We start from the raw sequence: 19769 nt of genomic DNA, 5'->3' as shown, positions 1-19769 counted from the left end.
AAGAAGGAGTGACGCAGTAAGCATCGGAAAGTTTCCAGAAACACTTCGAGGTGTTACGGAGAAACAGGACCGAGGTGGACAGAGTTCACCTGATGAGTTTACACAGGGAGGGGGCTCTTACTAACCACACACTCCTCCCTCCTCCTTGTCCTCCTCCCCCTTTAAGTCAATGGTTAAAGTCCTGCCATCGGAGCGCAGCAGTGTGCACGCACTGTTTGCTCTGGCCCTATAGGGCCCGAGGGTGGAGGTCGGGGCACGAGGGCAGAGTCCGGCTGTTATGAACCAGCATTGTGGGTGGTGGCCAGCATGACCCGTTAGCTTATTGTTTGCTGGTTAGCGTCCGCTGAGGCGAGGCTGGTGCTGCAAATCTGCAGATAGTTTATATTTTAACAAATAAACTGTCCAAGAGCTCGGAGTCAACTCGATGCTTTTAGTGTGGTAAACGCTGCTAGAGCTCTGTTATTTGTGTATTCGTGTCCAAAGGCTTGAAGCGCACTGTGATTACATTTAAATGGGAGAGGGGTGGGCTAGAGTAACCAAGATGAGATGTTTTCCTGGGGAGTGCCAGCTGAAATCAATAATCTAGGCCCTCTGTGACAGCTTCTTCCACTTTCTCTTCCCAAGCTCCAGTTCTCTCACAGGTCTGCGCTGTTTGGACAGTTTGCTGAAGATCCGCCAGTCCTGTGAGTTTGGACGCAGAAACGTATCCTCTGTCCACTTGCTTTGGTTTTGCACGCACTTCATGGCTAAACACTTGGCTTTTTTCTCTGTTCAAGCCTTCACACTGTAACCACCGAGCTCCACCGCAAAAGTGCAGCAGCTGAAATTTACAATCTGCAAATGCAACCAATCATTTCAGTTCCGAGGTTCTCGGTCTGAAAGCTCAGCGAAAAATAAAATGTGCCAAATGAAGCAAACTTCAAGGAAACTTTTGCAAATAAATAACCGAGCAGGATTAAACAGCACGCCGACTTGTGACTCATCGTTTAAACCGAATGTGCAACATTTTGTCAGCTGGGTGTGATCATTTCCTGTCACGATGGCGTCACCGCGTAACAGAAGAACTTGTGTGAGACAAAAAATGAAAAGTGGCTGATGGTGTGCTGATTGTATTCTGCTTACATTTAATTTTGTAAAGGTAAACAACTTTAGAAATGCAGAATTAAATGATTGGATATGTGATTGGTAACCAAGCAATCCATTAAAACAGATGTGATGCTAAAAAACAAACAACTTTTAACTTATATTGCCATATATTCAGACTTCCATGCAGTGAGTCAATGTTTACTTCTGCATTAAGTAATGTTAACATTACTCATCAGTTCTTCCTGCAACACTAAGGACGAGCTGTTAGCCAGCTGTGCTTCATACCACCAGCTCACCAATCCTGGGCTAATGCTGTGGGCTCTGCAGAGGCGTGAATGTTAGCATGGTCTTCCTCACAGTAGACTTCTACTGTGCATTTTTGTAGATCCAAAAACGAATTTTAAACAAGCCAAAAGGTCATGTTTTCATATTACTCGAACGCAATTGCAGCTTTATAAAGAATGCAAACGTAAGGCACTCTCTGTTTCCTATTTATGTACAGTCTGTGGAAACAGCGTATAAATAATGTGCCGTGTCATTTTCCATGTTACTGATGTGCACTTTTTGATGACATGCCATTTCTGACATGCTACAAAGGTTTTATATCACTAAGTCATTTTGCATCATTAAGTTATACTCCAAAAGTGCCAGAAGTTCTCCCCAACCCCAGCTGCACAAGCACACCTCACAGGACTAAGTAGACTGTGGCCATAACTAAATGTCCGCCCACTTAAATTTAGATCTGCCATTAAATTTGTGCGTTGATGTGACAATCCAAGCCGACACTGGTCGACCACAACCATGCAGCAACCGCTGCTGTTGTCAAATAGCTCATGTTGGTCAAATCCTGGTGCCGTAGCACTTTAAGAAGTTACATTAGCCACGAAACAGAAATGCAAAAACCAGAGACTGATTCCAACAACCAAGAAAGTTTCCATTGCAACAATTTGTTGGAAATATGAAGGAATTTTGTAGTTTGATTCCTGTTCTCGCCACAGGCTGAAGCGTCTTCAGGAAGGTCGCTGAACACCTTGCGTCAGAGCTCTGCTTCCAATGAATGAGAAACATGTGCATTGCAGAACCACTAAGGTTAAATGGCAACATATACGTGCACATCAGTCCCCCCTGCTGAGCTCCAGAGGAGGAACGTCTCCTTCAAGCTGTTCCAATGAATAAAATCATACACAAAAGAGTCCTTGTTTCAATGTGAAACTGCAGATTTCTCTTCAACATTAAAAAATGAGTTCATGCACTAAAGTGAGAGTGCAGCTCTTGAATCTTTAGCCTCTGAAGAAAACATGTTTTTGTGTTTTAAATTTGATTTAAAAGAAAGAAAATTAATCCCCAAACACACACAGACATGTCCTCTGGGACTCTGAGCCACAAGGAAATGCTTTAAAACACATTTTGGGTCAAATCCAAAGTTGGATTGTTGCTGACAGATTTGATAATTCACCCCGAGTCCTGACTTACAGGCTTGCTTTGTAATGTTTTCACTCAGTCCCAAACCTTCAGCCCTCATTGGTCTTTTAACAGTCTCTCTGTCTTCGTTCTCGTGAAGAGTTAAACAGCGAGCTCCACTTCATAAATGTGTGTGTGTGTGTGTGTCGGCTGCCCTTGCTGTGATTGATGGCATTGTTTAAAGCCAGGGAGGCTTTGGAAAGCTCTGCTATTGTTTCAGCTCTTGGCAGGGAGGCTTCTTTACAAAAACAAAAGTGGAGGAGGAGGGCGGACGAGTGAATATAAAGAATTAGAAAACAAAACAAGAGTTGTCTTCACTTTTTAAAGGCAGAGTCCGAGCGCTTGATGCCGAATCCGATAGCGGCCCGCTGGGAATCCTCCAAACTGCAACTCCATCCAAAAACACTCCACCCCCTCCTCACACTGCCACCGCCAACCAAACCACAGCTATCCGTGCCCACCCCACCCGGCCAGACCCCGAGAAGATGGAGAGTGAGGGGACAGAGCAGGAAAAAGAAAACACTCTCCAGGAATGTACCAACACACAAACATGGCGTCCGCCCAGGCCCTCCGCTCTCCTCCACTGTTATTCTTTACAAGATGTTTTGGGCTCGGCTCTGCTCGCCCGGCCCGACGCAAACCACAGAATTTCTGATATTTCTCTGCGTCCACCCCCCACCGCTACCCCCACCACCTCTGCGTCCACCCCCCCCCCAGCTGCAGAGCCTCTGGGAATGTTTTGTGCAAACACAGCTATGCAGGGCTCGGACGGTGGTCCGCTACATAAAGAGTGGTGAGCATGGCTACGAGGACCACTGGCCCCCGTCAGCCCTCAAGGGCCTCATCAGCACCGACCGACCAGCGTTGTGCCCCCCGAGGCGGGAGGGGGGCATGTTGTTCCAGTCCAGTCCTGTCCACTCTGATGGATGGGGGAGCATTTCGCTCCGCGTTCCAACTTTCCTTATGATCCGTGTTTCTTTTGAAAGGTTCACAACTACATAGCCTACAGTACTTATACGAATGTCTTTAGCACTGAATCACGTATAATTTACACCAAATGGGTTTTTGACATTGCAGTCTTGCAGAGCGATCGAGGCCATGCTGGTTCTACGTGCTGCATGCATGCTTGGTGCGGCGCAGATAGCAGGGCATCAAAATCTGCAGTTTAAACTTTACCCTGATGAAACAGGTAAATAAGAGTGAATAACAGCCTCATAACACTTAGTCAGCGACGCCGATGTTATCTAAAAAGACTCATCTGCAGCTCAGCGCAGGCAGTTACGCCAGCTGTGACGTAAACAGGTTTCAGTAATCGATACAACCGGGTCTTGCAGGGACCACCAAGATGCAGATGGCATGTAGACCAACAGCCAGAGCTCTGCTGGGGAGTGCCAAGGTCGAGGGCGTGGTGGGGTTCTTCAGTCACCAAGCATCATATGACCTTCTGCATCTAATCGCAGTAACCAGTTTTAGGAATTCCTCCTAATGCCTGAACTGTTCTTCCAGAAACGTGCTGGATTGTGTTCAGAGGAGAGGGTTATATCGTGATATCTCTGTCAGGACTTTGAAGCTACTAAGCAGCTCTTCTTGTTGATAAGCAGCTCAGTCACTCTCATCAAAACACTGCGTGTTGGTTATTAAGACACATCACACAGAGTTTCTAAACAGCGCCGCCTCTAAACATTTCTTCAGTTTCAGTTTTCGAGGAGAAACCAGACTGAAATGATTCAGAGTGATGATCAACAGCTCATTTACCCTTCCCCAGAAGAACCGTAGAGGCTTGTGTATGACTGCCCCGTGTGTTTGAGTGTGTTTGTGTGTGTGTGTGCAGACAATCTAATTGGAGACAGGTGAATAATTGGTGGATTAAGGCACCACCCTGCGTCTGGATTGGCTGGGCGTGGAGGAATGAAGTTAAGTGTGATTACCTGCTCATTACACACATAAATACCCCCGCAGTGTGTTTAGGCTTATCTGCGGTCGAGCTGCATTACGACTGATTCCTGCTGATTCCCATGTCAGACTGTCAGACAGTCACTAGGCAACACAACAACAAGCAGTTTTTGAGGACATCGACTCCATCGGTCGGGATCACGTCGACTCTCAGAGGACATTAAACGAGAACAAATTCTGGAAGTTAAAGCACCTTTCCTTTAACATTAAAGAGGCAGAAACCCGGAGTCTGGTTTTCATCACAGCTTGAACTCTCGTTGGTGCATTAAGAAGAATTGGGGGCTCCTCTGTCATCTTTATCTACATCTGTAGTAATGTCTGAAAACCTTGATTTGGGTCTTAGAAAGTGAGGAAGAGTCCTGCCTGGGGTCAACAGTTCCCCCATACAGCGTTTACAGCAAAAACTATAAAAGTGAATGAAGACTGAAACAAGAATAAGCATAAAGAGTTCAGGGGGACATATATCTCTATTAGTGCATGACGGGTTTCAGTCTTTACTGGTGACGTTGAAATTTCCATGTCTGTGAGTGTGTGAGACCCTAGTTGGGAGGAATCGAAGCCCCGTGTTTATGCATTCATGCATGCATCCTCCAGAAATGCAGATTGTATGAAAAAACTATAATATGTATAGGTACTTGTCCACAGCCACTCATGTCTGCAAGCTTTTTTAATTCCAGCCTCTAGAAGGAGAATTTCTTTTAATGTTTATGTAATGATTTCATCTTTCTTACAGCCTGACCTTCTGTTAGCAAATTATAAGTTTAGTTGGTTAAGCATAAAATTGAATGTGCAAAACTTCCAATCTGTGCAGACACAACACCTCAAACACTGCATGCACAGTCATCATCCTTCAGCTTTATCACTGCTTGCACGGTAACTACATTGTTAGTAGTAATGCACACATGTATATATTATTCATAGGCAATAAACAGAGCATTGTGGTTTGAAATTTCCACCTGGATGAGGCCTTTTTTTGGGGACATTGTGTGTTCTCCTTGTGCTCTGGTTGCGTATCACCAAGGTCAGGTCAGGTTCGAGTCTGTGAACGGTTGTCTGTCTGTCTGCGGTGCCCAGATCATACCTCTCCTCCAGCGAAGCTCCGGGCCCAGGATAAAAGTCAGTTTATTCAGCGCTTCAATGCCCATGTGTATCCATAGGCAACAAGGACATCCAAGGTAGCTTCCTGTTCCTATAGTCGCCACCTCAAGCCCACTTTGGTAGTTAGGGGTCCTGTGTTGGCATCTTTATGTAACTGTAATGTAAAGGCCACAGGTGTTGGGTATATGCTGTGACTGCCTGATCACTGAAGGCGTTTCTGCTGACATATCACGGCAGCTCTTTCCAGGGTTTGCTTTAAACTTCATAGTCGTAACAGTTACAGTAAACTGAATAGGTGCAGCTTGATATTAAGAAACACCATATGTTTCGCATCATCTTGAAACAGCTGATGCTTTCCAGTTCTACACTTGATTTTAGCACATGATACTGATCAGGTACATACATTTCCATTTTTTCCAGCTGCTGCTGTCAAACTCGGATTCTGTTTATTGTGTCTCTGTTGCTAGTACGTCTGAGCTTGGATTTCTCTTATTCCCAGGCCAACTTTGCCCACTTTTCACTCAAGGTCTCCGATGAAGACTCGAATAAATTGTGACAGAGGAGAATTAAATTGTAACTGTGACTAAACAAAGCTGTGAAAAATATCTCAAATTTGACTCAAACTAAATTATTATCAGGTGCCGCAATAAAAACAGCTCTCTTTAGGGCTGAAACGTTTTGTAAAGATTTTCCTCTGCATGAATGCTACATGATGGAACTGCTGTCTATGAGCATCCTACACAGCAGTTTTCACTCAGCCAAACCCCAGGAAGTAAACTGTAAACTCCTCATGTCTTGAAGTGGAGAACAAGAACAACAATTGAGTCTGGAGCCCAAGAGACAGATGGGATGTGGAATCAAGGAATGTTTCCTTTTTCATCCCTGTTTTCACCCAGAGGACAGTGCAGACATAAATACACACAAACAACACTGAAAAATGATTTTTTAGAAATCCTCACAGAAACTGGCCTGGCGACGAAACTCAGCAACATCCGGATGGAACTTTTAGTCCAACGGCAGCACTGAGCTCTGAGAATGCTGCTGCTAAGCTAGGCTATTAAGCCTTTAGCTTAGCTTAGCAAAATGACCACAAAAAATCTTAAAGTTTTTAGGATATATTAGCTAACACAAGTCTGTCTGATGTTCATAATCTAGTTGGAAATAGAAATAAAATACATTTTTGTTCAATTCTGTATTATTTATATAGCGCAAAATCACAACAGCGTCAAGCTGCTTTATACTGATGAGTAAAGACTTTATAATAATAAGATAATTGACCTCTGTGGGAGTAGAGTTTAGGCGGCTTCTCTGCACTGTGTCGGCACGCAGGAGTTATTCCTCACTGCTGTGTAATCTATTACTGTAAATTTAAATTGTTATTAAGAAATTATGAGACAAAAGAATGTTTTCAGGTTTGTATTTAGCAGCTATCAGAGTTTAAGCTCTTTGTTCGGAGAAACTTGCCATTGATCCTCAGAATTGGACCTTGTGACTTATCGCTGACTGTAGTTTACAAGCGTTTAGCATGTACGAAGAAGGTAAACAGCAACAAACAGGATCTGATGACAGTTTGTGGTAGTTTCGTCAGCTTGTGACCTTTTTATGTCTACTTATGATGATTTTGTGCAGATAGATAACCTGTGATGGGCTATTTCTTTTGTCAGGATGTCAGATTCAAAGCCATCCATCCCTCAAAGACTGTGAATGTATGATTATCTTTTTGCCTGTTTGAGTTTTTCTTTTATTCCATTAAACTGAGCTCTTTGATTCTTAAGCAAAAACTGGTAAGTTTTTAATTTCTTTAAGGGGCTCCTTGTGCAGAAAACTGACTGGCAGCGGACTAAATCGTCCCTGTTTTATGAGACATTAAAGATGCAGCATCATTGGCCTTCTACTATGACCCACTGCACATGATAAAGCCATCAGCTGTTCTCCGGCTGCCACATTTTTATCTCTACGACTGTCAGCTGCTATCACGGAGACTGAGCCCAACATTTCAGAGACGTTTGATTTCCTCTGTGGCTCGAATACAAACAGAATCTGCAATGAAATACGAGTCGCAGACAATGTAAATAAATAAAAACATTTAAAACACATCACAGAGAACAGAGATTTAGCTAATGTTCGTCTGCACAACATTCAGGAAAACATTTGTGCGTTTGTGAAACCCTCCCTCTACCCCAGAATCACATGCTTCAGAGTCTGTTTGAGCCCCACAGAGACACACAATCCTATTACACACAGACAAATATACTTTAGTGTCACTGTAATAATGCTGAGTTCCCCACACGCAGACACACACACCGCAGTTTCATTTATCACACACCCACACACCCTTCGACATGACAGGACAGGATCGGCTGCAGAGCTCGTCACTGATAGACTCACCTTTCATCACGCTCGCTGATTACAATAATACACAATGAAACAATACCTGCACATCGCCGTCAACGCTCCGGGCAGCGGAGCAGCTCTGACTCAGAAAAAATGTCTTACAAAAATTAGCTTGTTTGTTATGATGTGAGATTTGTTTTTACTCAGTTATCGACAGTTAAGTAGCCCAAGGGTCCAACTGACAACCATAGTCCATAGGTGTGCTGTTAGCAGTGGAGCTATTTGTTAGCTCTGATGCTAACAGACTGCTTTGAAATGTAAGAGAAGAAGTTGTTTGTTCATCAGCAGCATGAAAGGAAAACTGAAATCAAACCAAATTAAGAGTTGAGATACATACAAGATGTTTGTGATGAAGAAGCAAAGATAAAAAAATGTTTAGAGACACAAGATGCTAGATTACAAAAGACAGTATCATAGATGTTTTATATATACACACAAACAACAGATAGCAGAGAACATGATTTATTCACAATGCAAAGGTTTACACTGGGATGAAATGTAGCCAGACATGCGATTCAGCAGAGGGAGGTGTATGGATGTGCGCGGGGCTTATATAGGCAGTATCTTAGACTTGGCCTGTTGAAAGTTATGCTGAAAAACCAGTGTTAAAGAGCGTTATGGCCCGGGGGACAGAAGACCTTCTTAGACTGTCAGTGGTGCAGGACAATGATGGTAGTCTGTTACTAAACGCGCTCCTCTGCCTCAGGATAAACTGCGCTCAGGATGTTATCCATGAATGATAGCAAGTTATGGAGAGTTCTCTGCTCTGCCACTGATGTAAGGAGCTTCTGTTCCGTGCCAACCACAGAGCCTGCTGTCCTAACCAGTGTCAAAGGGTGAGAAACATACAAAGTAATACAAAACCAAACGAATGACAACAAAGTTTAAGTTTTGTTTTTTAAATTCAACTGAATTTCACTGTATTTCTAGTCACATTAGAAGTCATTATAAGGATTTTGGATCATCTAATAAAAGAAGAAAAGAGCACAAAGTGAAACAAAATAACAAGAAAGCAAGAACTATTTCCAAATAGCTGTAACGCAGTACAAATACAACAGAACTGTAGAGGAGATCCACTGTCCTTGTCTCTCCTCACTGGCTTCTAATCAAATGTACTAGTTATTTTAATATATTATTATAATATCATGCAAAGCTTTATTTAGCAGGGCTGTTGAAACTTGCAGTTGGTGTCTCTGATCATCTCCTCAAGCCTGTTGAACGCCTTTCTTCTGCATTTCTTTCAGTTTATTCTGCGTAAGTGGGTTTCATTTTCCCCTAGGATTCACGCCTATCGCTACATAAGTACATATGTCAACAGATGCTTGTATATGTGTGTGCCTGTACTGTATTTTTAATTGTTTAAAAAGCACTTTATACATTTAATAAAAAGTTTTTCTTTAACTGCTGGTGAAGTGAGCTTCGTTTAGCACGACAGGTGATAATGAGACTAGAAGCGTTGTACTTTGACTCCATTAGACATTGATCTGTTCGGTGCTGGGAGGAAGCTTCTGGGCTAAGTCTTTAGATAGATGAAGGTATCAGGATGTATCAGTGTGGATCAGCGTGGATTAGTCCCAGACAGATAATGAGGGGAGTTGGTTGATCACTGTTAACGCCGCACTCAGTCTCTTCACCGCACATCAAAACAGACACACATTCCTCACATGCTTATGAATGACAGCCACTGGAGGTGGAGAATAAACACCACGCTCTGTGTATGTTTACCTGAGTGTGTGTGTGTCATCATCTAAGCATTACCTGACGATACCTGGGGGGTGGGCGGAGCTGAGTGACGGGGGCGTAAACACACCTTTCCACACCACATTTACATTCCTGACTTAGTCACCGAGGCATGTGTGATGTACGCTAACTGCCACAAACGTTTGAACTTCTACCTTCCTGAGGATCCTCAGAGGTGCCGTCCCCTAAAAGAAGGCCCTCTGTCTCAAAGTAAGAATGACAAAGTTCCCTAACATGACTGGACTGAATTCATACCACATAAACAAAGTTAAACTTATTAATGCAGTGCATACCCACTTTCCACAAAAGTCCCTACTTTTCAAAAGAAGGCTCCACATGTTATTGGTTTGAACATGTGGCCTCACTTTCCACAAATATCCCCACTTGTCATCAGCGTGCCCTCCTTCCAACACTGTCCTGACATTTCAATGTTCAGACTTTTCAGAAAATGTCCTCACAAAGGTCCCCACTTAACCAAAACTGTTGCCAGTTTAAAAGAATTGTCCTCAATTTTCAAAAATGTCCCCAAGCTTTGCAAATCCCCCACTTAACAAAAAACCTTCAAACCTTCCTGATAGGTATCAGCTGTTGGTTGTAATCCCCGGTTTTCAAAAAGTCCTTCAAATTTCAAAAACGTTTGCCCACTTTTGAAGTAGGTCCCTGCACATCACAGGCGGCCTCACTTTTCCCAAAAGTATCCCAAACAAACATCAGATGTCATCGAGTAACAAAGTTCTCTTCCTAAAAGATTTCCCCCACTTTCCAAATATGCCAACTTTTTCAACCTTGTTGAAAAACCATGAAACCATCCGTAGTCCTCAGTTTATGAAAACATATGTTTCTCAAATAATCACACCGCATTAAGAATATGTAACAATCTTCCGCATATGGAAAAAAGTCTGTTTTTTCTTTGGTGAATTTGAAATGTTTTACTCAAATTCTCAAATTCGGAACAAATAGAAATCCTTCATTCCATATAAACTTTATATGTCGTTTCAGTGGGAGGATGTTTGGACATATTGTGTTCTGGTGGACACGAACACTCAGGTTGTGCTACAAACATGATGATTATCTGGCTCCCAGCAACAAATGAGCAGTTTGTCAGTCTGTTCACCTGGACGCTCTCGCTCATCTACATGCATACCAGCGACACCTGGCCCCACCCCCATTACACCCACCCCTTCCACTTCCTTAGAAACATACTTACACGGTCAGTGCAGGCTTTAACTGGTTCACAGTAAGTAACAGATGTAAAGGAATATTGGGCTAGGTTACTCATTCTCCACATGTCGCACCTGTGGGTGTGTAGAGGTCAAAGTTCAGCAGCGGGAATGTTAACCTAACCAGTTTTTGTTAGCTCCAGCCAATCAGGATAAAGGCAGCAACCACAAACACTCCTGTCATGTGGCATGTTGGAGTTGAAATCCTCCTCCGTGCCTCAGTGTGATCTCTAGTGTTTGCATGCAGTCGTTTGTGAGTCCTGAGGCAGAACTGGACCAGTTTCAGGTCAGAACTGTGAGAGTCTGGTGAGTGTCAGCAGGACCGACCGGTGCAGCATCATTAAAGCTCTGTGAAGCACACATTAACTGCAATTCTAACTCTGGGATTCTGATTTTAAAATAAAAACAAGGACGATAAAATGGACTTTGTGTCTGAATTCTTGTCCTGTGTAGTCGGCTGCCGTGAGGTCATCTCTGGTACATTTCACTCATGCACACCATGAGAATAAGCGTCTTGTTGTGTTTGTGTGAATGAGGATGATATGTGCTGGGGAGGTCAGGCTGGGGGATGAGGAGGAGGAGGCGCTGGCTTTGCATGAACTCAGTCTCATGATGTTCGGCCTGGATTTGCTCCAACGTCTACTTCTTCTTTCAGGAAGTCCCCTGACGAAACACCAGAACACTCTGAGCTCTGAGGCTGAATGACTGACGCACAACAACACGGCTTCATTAAGCTGTCAGGGCAGAGACACAGTTCAATGATGCGACTCACCTCACACGGGTGCAAACTTCTGGGTCCCAAAAGCCATTTTCTTTAAAGAGCTTGACACAAACCAGAATCTGACATAATGCTCCATTACATGCAAATGTAAAGTTCCTGAAAAACTGAAGGATGCTATTGTTCAGCCGTCATATTGACAGCAAAGAATTCAGTTGCGCGTTGAACTTCTGTTCCCCACAAAAACACATTTGTGCACAAAAAAAAGCAAAAGCAAAAGAAGAATCAGCACACCACAGACGACTTTAAACCAAACAACATTTGACTGAGACACAGCTCTAATGTAACAGAATTTTAAAAGTATTAACTATTTAGGAGTCACAGCAATTTTATACGTAGTTCCTCATCATATTCAAAGGCTCAAAAGTAGAGATTTGAGCAGTTTCAAAGCAAGTTGAGGTTTTTCCCTCTGTAAGAGCCAATTAAAGGTTAATTTTATTGGTACTGGTAAAATATTTAGAGGAGAAATATACATGTTTGATGTTAAGAATATAATTTCTAGTTAATTTCAAAATACTGTTTTGTTAAAGGTATAGAATATAGAAGTGCGACATTCTAATGCGCTTTTTAGTATTTTGGGCTTCCGGCACACTGTAATTACGTAGTTGGGGAGTCAGAAAAGCTGGAAGCAACACAGTTTTTTGACCGAGTCTTGCCATGTAAATTAAAAGTTTCAATAAACATATTTTTTGCAAGAAAAGTACCTGGACTTGCTCGCGTTTCAAATGCATGTTGCCGGACTGACTCCTAAAGGTGGTACAGAAGAGTGAAATAGAGACGGAGTGCCGCCACTACACCCTCATTATTTCCTGAGCAAAAGCAGATAAAAAATCCACAGTTGATTCTAAGTTTTGGTAACATGCGATCCAAAGACTTGATTCAAGTAAATGAGGCCATCGTCAGACTGAAACGCCGAAATAAATCAGAGAGATAAAAACTTTAGGAGTGGCCAAATCAACGGTCTGCCTAATGCATTCCTTCTTTTTCAGGCCTGGAAGATCGCAGAAGACGATGACATTTTAGAATCCTCTCTGTGGTTAAGAAAAGTTCTTCGAACTAAATCAAGAATGCTCTCTCAAGACACACTTCCACTGGTAACAAAGCACAAATCACGGGTTGCACTCGAGAACAAGATGGCAAATGAGACTCTGAGAGAGGGTGCTTTTATTGTGAGACAAAGACTCGACAAAATGAGCTCATTTCTCTGCGTCTCGTGTCTTTTTCCAGCAGGTATTGAAACAATAATTCAGACGTGGGGTTAGACTCCATAAACAGACCACCCCGCTCGACTAATTTTGTAGGTTAACTGCAGGCGTTAAATTAACGGGTACCTGTGTAGTTATAGAAGAAATGTGAGCGTGACCAACAAAAAGTCTGCATGGATTTGAAGTATTGCGTTAGGTTGGTGCCCCCAGCAGGGTGGACCCCTGGTGGGGCATAGAGCCACGAATATGAATGAGTGAATGCATGATTCATTCATGGAAAATGAACACTTTTAATGTAATAGCACAGAGCTTTAAAATTCGACTTTTTGATTGTTGCTCATTGAGAGAAATTGTGGGGCTCCGTATGAAAACTCATTTCTTCTTCTTAAAGAGAGAAAACCTCGGCGCTACACAAGTCCCAGCAAACATAAATGTACCAGGCTGGAAATATAACACAGAGAAATGTTAAATGTTTATCTTTCTATTCAAGCAAAGCTAAACTTAAAGACTTTCACACACTCTTACTAAAGTGAACATAAGCCACAACAATATAAGGAAGTATAAAGCAAAAGCTCTCAGCTCTAAAAACAGTTTTACAACGTTCTGCTTCAGAGTTGTGTTTTTAGTTCATGTTTTTCACTGACCTGGTCGCTCACTGGCCAACTTTCTGCTTATTTTGCAGCATTTAACTGCATTTGTGGTAAAGACCTCTCTGGTTTTCATTCTCTTCCTCTCTGCTCCTTCTTTCTGTTGTCTGAGCCTTGGCAGCAGGGCGAAGGCAGTAACGTGCAAACATGTCTCAAGAAAATGCGATCAAGTCATTTTTGGATCATTTTGACATCCCCCTCAACTCATTCTCAGTCAGGGTTGGATTAAAAAATGCACAAGTTGTTTTCATTTTCTTTTGTTTATTTGCATCTCTTCTTTTATTGTGCAACTTTTTCAGACACGCTTTGCAGGTCAGTTTGGAAATTTACATTTGTTGTGTGTTATCACTAGAAAAAGAAGATCAAATCAGATCGTCCTCAGTCGAGGAAATGAATTTAAACTATTCCTGGCTGCTTTCTGGCCCTCAGGAGTTTCTGTGTAACTGCTGGCCCCCAGTCGGGCCCCGGGGGCCTCTGGTTTGAGAGGCCGTTCCTCGTGTTGGCCTGTGACAGCCTGTTATTTCCAGCACTGACAGAGCTAAAACCGACCACCCCCCCGCCGCCTGGTAATCTCCTAGAATTCCAATAATTTGTGCCATTGCGGCCTGTCATCAGTCGCCAGCGTCGCGCCGCAGACTGGTCGGTCCGGCTCGGCGCGGACATGGATGCTGAGCATATTGTTCTTTGTATTTACTCAGAACTGCAGCTCTCACAGTCTCTGTGTGGCCAAACTGCGGCTGCCTCCAGTAAAGAGGCAGAAAGGGGCTAAAAATAGTTTTTCTGTAAAAATAGTGGAGCCGGTTTCTGTTCGGAGGCTCCACCGAAACCCGAGGTGCTGTTTGAGTTGGAGCAGAGTGTGGGATCGCTGTGTCTCTCTCCCTCTCTCGCTCTGGACGTCTTCCTCACACGCCCACATCTGTGTGTGTGTGTTTGTGTGTGTGCGTATTGTCTTTCTATGTTTTTGTGGAATCATTTTCCCTGAAACCATCACCTCAGAGCTTCAAATCATCGTGTCACATTATGTCAACCAAGGTTCTCACAACCTCAGAAAGAGCAGTGTGCACGAGTCTACATGTAGAAGCATCTGTGTGTGTGTGTGTGTGTGTGTGTGTGTGTGTGTGTGTGTGCGTGTGTGTGTGTGTGTGTGTGGTGATAGTTGAGTGCAACATGTGGATTCATTCACAGAGGTGCATCTAAATGTGTTTTTATACGTCACTTTCCTTTTTTAAACAGACATGAAATATGAAAGTTTCGAATATGAACCTTTAAAAACAGCAAATCATTCAGAAAGACTCACTACACTCAGCAGAATCCTGAAACAGCTGCTCAGTGCAGATTTTTTAATGGTGATGTTGTTGATGATTAACCGTGAAGGATTTTTGTGTCACAAAATACAAAAAAACCCAAAACATGAAAAGAGGATATTGGTTTTCTTATTTGTGGGAATCGAGCATCATTAAGAAGGTAAAATGATTCAGCCATAAAGAAATGTCTGTCAGCACTGAGTCTGCTGCTGCTGTTGCCACACTTTAAAAGTCCACTTGGGCCTGAGCGAGTGTCGTCAGCAGGTGGGCACGAGGGTCCGTGCAAACATCCAGAAAGGCCAGAAGGAAGCTGAAAGACAGAAAAAGTGCAGCGGCCCGTCACGTTTCTTTGTTTTTCCATCAGACTTTGTACGTGCTCTCAGGATAGACATAACAACACTCTTTATTTCTTGAAACGACTGAAATGAGCCCGTCTGTCTCAGACGGATGTGAGCGTTTCTGCAAGTTTATTTGTAAGCAACGCCTTCTCAGCCCATGTAATCTAATGCTGCCTTGTCAGATGCATATCTTCATTATGTGCACACATGCATGAGCTGCAGTCATATCAGCTACTCGCAGATAACAGTAGCATTTTGCAGAAAGGTAAAATCCGCACTGGGAAGTCAGAAAGGTGGCACAGAAGTCATTTGCAGGTTTATCAGTGAGGACATCTTGGTTCGCACCCCACTGGGGACCTGGTGTTTGTTTAGGTTTCCTTCTACCCCTGCTGATTGGTTCAGGAGCCAAAAACTGCTTGGGTATGTTTAGGAAAAGATCGAAGCATTGGTTAAAACACAATATTAATCACCAGGAGACACCAAAAGATGGCAACCCAGGGGTTTTGATATAAAGGCACCAGCTGGACCTCTGCGGTGAGAAGAGTCTCGTCTGAGTTTCCTTTGCAGAGTGTGACTTCTCACATCACATTTTCTTACGATGTCATTGGGCAGTCAGGCAGGTCTATCCCTGTGGAAACTCTAGAACAGCTTTAATATTACAACAGTAGCATCTGCAGAACAAATACAACACGTGTAAATCAGCCTGTTTTTTTTCTCAGAGCATCAAACGTGCAGGATTTCCTTTGGCATGTTTCATGGTCAGAGGTCAGAGGTCAGCTCGTCACATATGGAGGCTTCTTGCATTTAAAAGCACCGAGCAAGCATAATTTTGTGTCCACAGTTAATTTTGTGAAGGAGTGTAATTTTATCCTAAACTATGATGTTTTCCTAGACCGAACCAGTGAGTGAAAGAAAAAGCACACAAAGCTTCCAACCAGGGCAAGAACTGTAGTCTCATGGCTGACTAAATGGGAAGAGGACCGTTATCTCCTGGCATCATCGAAACAGTGATGCCAAAGGACAACTTATGCAACATCTGACAAAACAGCATTATTTAGCTCATTTGCCCAGTTTGAGAAACAGCAGCAGGACCAGAGGCAGAGTCGGAGTTAAACAGTCAGGCCACAGTTGGTACAGTTTCTGTAATCTGATTTGCAGAAACTGTAATGTTAAACTTTCTGAGCTGAGGGAACTGTAGCTGACCTGCAGCGAGCCACAGTCTTTGAGAGATTTAGAGCCAATTTAAGCCAATGGGAAGAGAATGAAACGGGGGTAATGTGAGCTCGAGAGTGGGATCGAAGTCTGGCTGTAGCATTTACTATCGCTTGGAAGCGTGAAGAAGATGATTTATCTAAACAGATAAATAGGGCATTGCAGTAATCGAGGTGCAGTGACAGAAATGCATCAACAGTTTTCTCTGGTTCAGCTGAGGAGACTCGGGCTCACAATTTAGAAACGTTCCTTAAAATAAAGAAAGAGGAATGTGAGATATTCTTTGCATGTAAATCAAAGCCCAGAGAGGAACCAAATATTACGCTGAGATCACGAACACCGGACTTCACAGATGAGCAAAAGGAAGCAATCACTTGACTGATTCTTGAATATATTTCAGGAGGAGCTACAATCATGGCCTGAGTCACGCTGGAATTTAATGCTCGTCAGCTGGCCTGGACAGCCTGCTCAGCTATCCATTCGTTTCCACTTATCATTTTCAGGGTCGCAGGGGGCGCTGGAGCCTATCCCAACCCAAGAGGCAGGGTACACCCTGGACTGTCGCAGGGCTAACACATAGACAAAGATTCACACCTTTGGGCAATTTAGAGTTTCCAATCAACCTGTCCCCACTAAGTGCATGTCTTTGGACTGTGGGAGGAACGCAGGACCACAGTGATAACCACCGTGCTGCCGTGCTCAGCTAGGGAGACTTAACCCTCTCAGCCTCAAATTAAGTTTTAGTTGCTAATGCACAACCAAGTCCTGCAGTGGAACTGTTGCAAATCGGCAACGCCTGCCTTGAGAGGGTTAAAAGGCATAAACAGCTGAACGTCATTGGCATAGAAGAGATAGGAAGTGCCAGAAAAAGATTAAATGATGCAACTAAAGAAAGAAGGTGAAAGGAGAATAATAGCTGGCCAAGGGCTGTGATGGAGGCGAACACTCAGGCAGACAAAGTCCTTCCAGACAAATAGGAGGAAAGACAGTATAGCGCTGAGGTAGAGATACCGAGGAGACCTTCAGCCTGTAATGTAAAATATTATGGTGACTGGTAGTGAACAATGCCCTGCATCAGATGTCATTGGAAAATTATTCCAGACGTTAAAAAAAGCAGCTTTAGTGGAATCTGAAACCCAGATTGAAAAGATTCAGAACTTTTTTATTATTTTTTATTGCTAAGAAATCGCAATTTTAAAATAGGCCAAAACTTACTGGCAGAGCTGAAGTCAAGATTTGGTTTTTGTAAGTAATTTAATTAGCTCAAAAAACACCCAGGCAGGTTTTCGTTCCCCCCTCTGGTTTCTAAGCAGAATCATTGACGTTTATCTGCTTCCTGCTTTGGTTTGACTGCACTGACAGTCATTCTGGACTCATGGGAGAGATGTGACGTGCCTCCCTGCAGCTTTGGTTGTAATCAGACTCTAAATGATGACATTATGGACAGTAGCTGGTGGAGCCAGAGGCAGGTTAGTGGAGGAGAAACTGCTTGAGTGTGTAAACTCTGAGGTTTTCTGAAACAACAGGCTTCGGTCTGCTGGGAGCCCAGAGTTTGACCACAGGGAGGTTTTAATGATACTGTCCAGGAGCCCAGGACGGAAGGAGGGAGACATGGGGGAGCGTAGCATGAAATCTCTGAGAAAACTTTAGCTTGTATTTTAATTTGGGAAAAGCGAGTGGGAATCAGACCCTGAGACGACAACGCACAGCTTTTCTTTGGTTTTCGTACTTACACTTTACTAAATTTTACTGCTTTCACTTTCCTGCCAGTAAGAAAACCAGAAGTGTTACAAGTCATGATCATTAGATAAAGTAAAAACTGCCTTTTTCTTATAATTTTGGCTTCCGTCTCACAGCTTCCCAAGTTTTGAGACACGGTGCTAAATCAAGATTAAACAAAAGAAGAAGAAGTCACAGCAGTGGTAGAGATGAGTGAACATAATCAGCTGCAAAGTGTTGGAATGCATCAACAGAGCCAAAGCACGCCAAAAGGAAATGCACACACAGGCTGCCAAGATGAGAGAACGAAGATTTGAACTTCCAGGATCACTTGGCTCAGGTGCGACCGTGTTTTCCTTTTTTATCTTATAATCTTGTCTTTTCACCTAATCATTTTTCTCTGACTGCTTTAGTTTATCATCCATCATCTTAGTTTTTCTTAGTTGTGTCATGGTGGCAGCTGGCTGAGACGTGGTTGTCCCTTTAGCCCAGGAGGATCCCCAGCCATGCCCAGACTGGCTAGCTATACAAGCTCTCCAAAACCTGCAGAGGGAGGTGTACTAGAGGTTCCCGATTGGATCCCCAAACCACATCAGTTGTCCTGTTTTGAAGGAGGAGTGACTCTACTCCAAAGTGCTGCAGGATGTCTGAGCTCCTCAACAAGTCACCCTAAAGCCACTTGTATCTAAAGCCTCGTTCTTTTCTTTACTACCCAGATTTCATGACCGCAGGTCAGCCGGTAAACCAAAAGCTCTGCCTTCACGGTCACTTCCCTCTACCTTTAAATGAACCCTTTTTAAGGTATTTGAGGCTTTTTTACTCCACAGTGTGACCTCTTATTTCATCATTTTTTGCTTATGATAATGGAGCATCAATCAGTCAGTGCACCATTAAACGTAAGACTCATGTAGATGACATCATCATGTAGGTAAGACTGTATAGCTATCTCACCCTTGCTGTTACAAACACACATGTATGCAGGGACAAAGCCAAAGAATCTGAAAAACTCTTGGAAAATGTTTGCAGAAGAGGAAATAAGCACAATGACTTTCATAAGCTGATGGATGCTGCAGAAACCTGATTATCTGCATCTTCCATCCAGCCTGATCCGACTGAAATTCTTCCAGGTACAACAAAGACAATTTTATGACATCTGAAAATGGTTTGAGCATTTCAGAAACATTTGTTCTGAAAATGATACCGCAACATTGTTTCAAGAAGTGGACTCATCTAGTGCGTTTGAAAACGAGCCCATGCATTTAAAGATGAAAAGAAATGAGGCTGAATACAGATGTGCGAAACAGCTAAATTTAGCAGCTCAACCTTTACGTCGCTATTATGTATGTAAGCGAGGTGGATGCAAAGGGTTTCATCCTCCCTTCTCGACTTTCAGCGAAGAAGCCAGACTCTTTAGGTGTTTAGTTTGTGTTTCGGTCCTCGGTGGGACTTTCTGGGAGTTTTGCCATCAAAAACACATTGAGCATTCCTCCCAATTTATAAGCGCAGATATGAGCTCTCTGGGGTCATTTTCACTCATGGTTTAGTCTTACATAACAGAGGAGCTGTAGATTAAATCACTCTGACTCTGGTATTTATCAGGAGAGAAACTCTGCA

The sequence above is a fragment of the Simochromis diagramma genome, unplaced genomic scaffold (assembly GCF_900408965.1).
Source record: "Simochromis diagramma unplaced genomic scaffold, fSimDia1.1 OVJJ01000603.1, whole genome shotgun sequence".
Lineage (NCBI taxonomy): Eukaryota > Metazoa > Chordata > Actinopteri > Cichliformes > Cichlidae > Simochromis > Simochromis diagramma.
Note: the sequence above shows the minus strand (reverse complement) of the source record.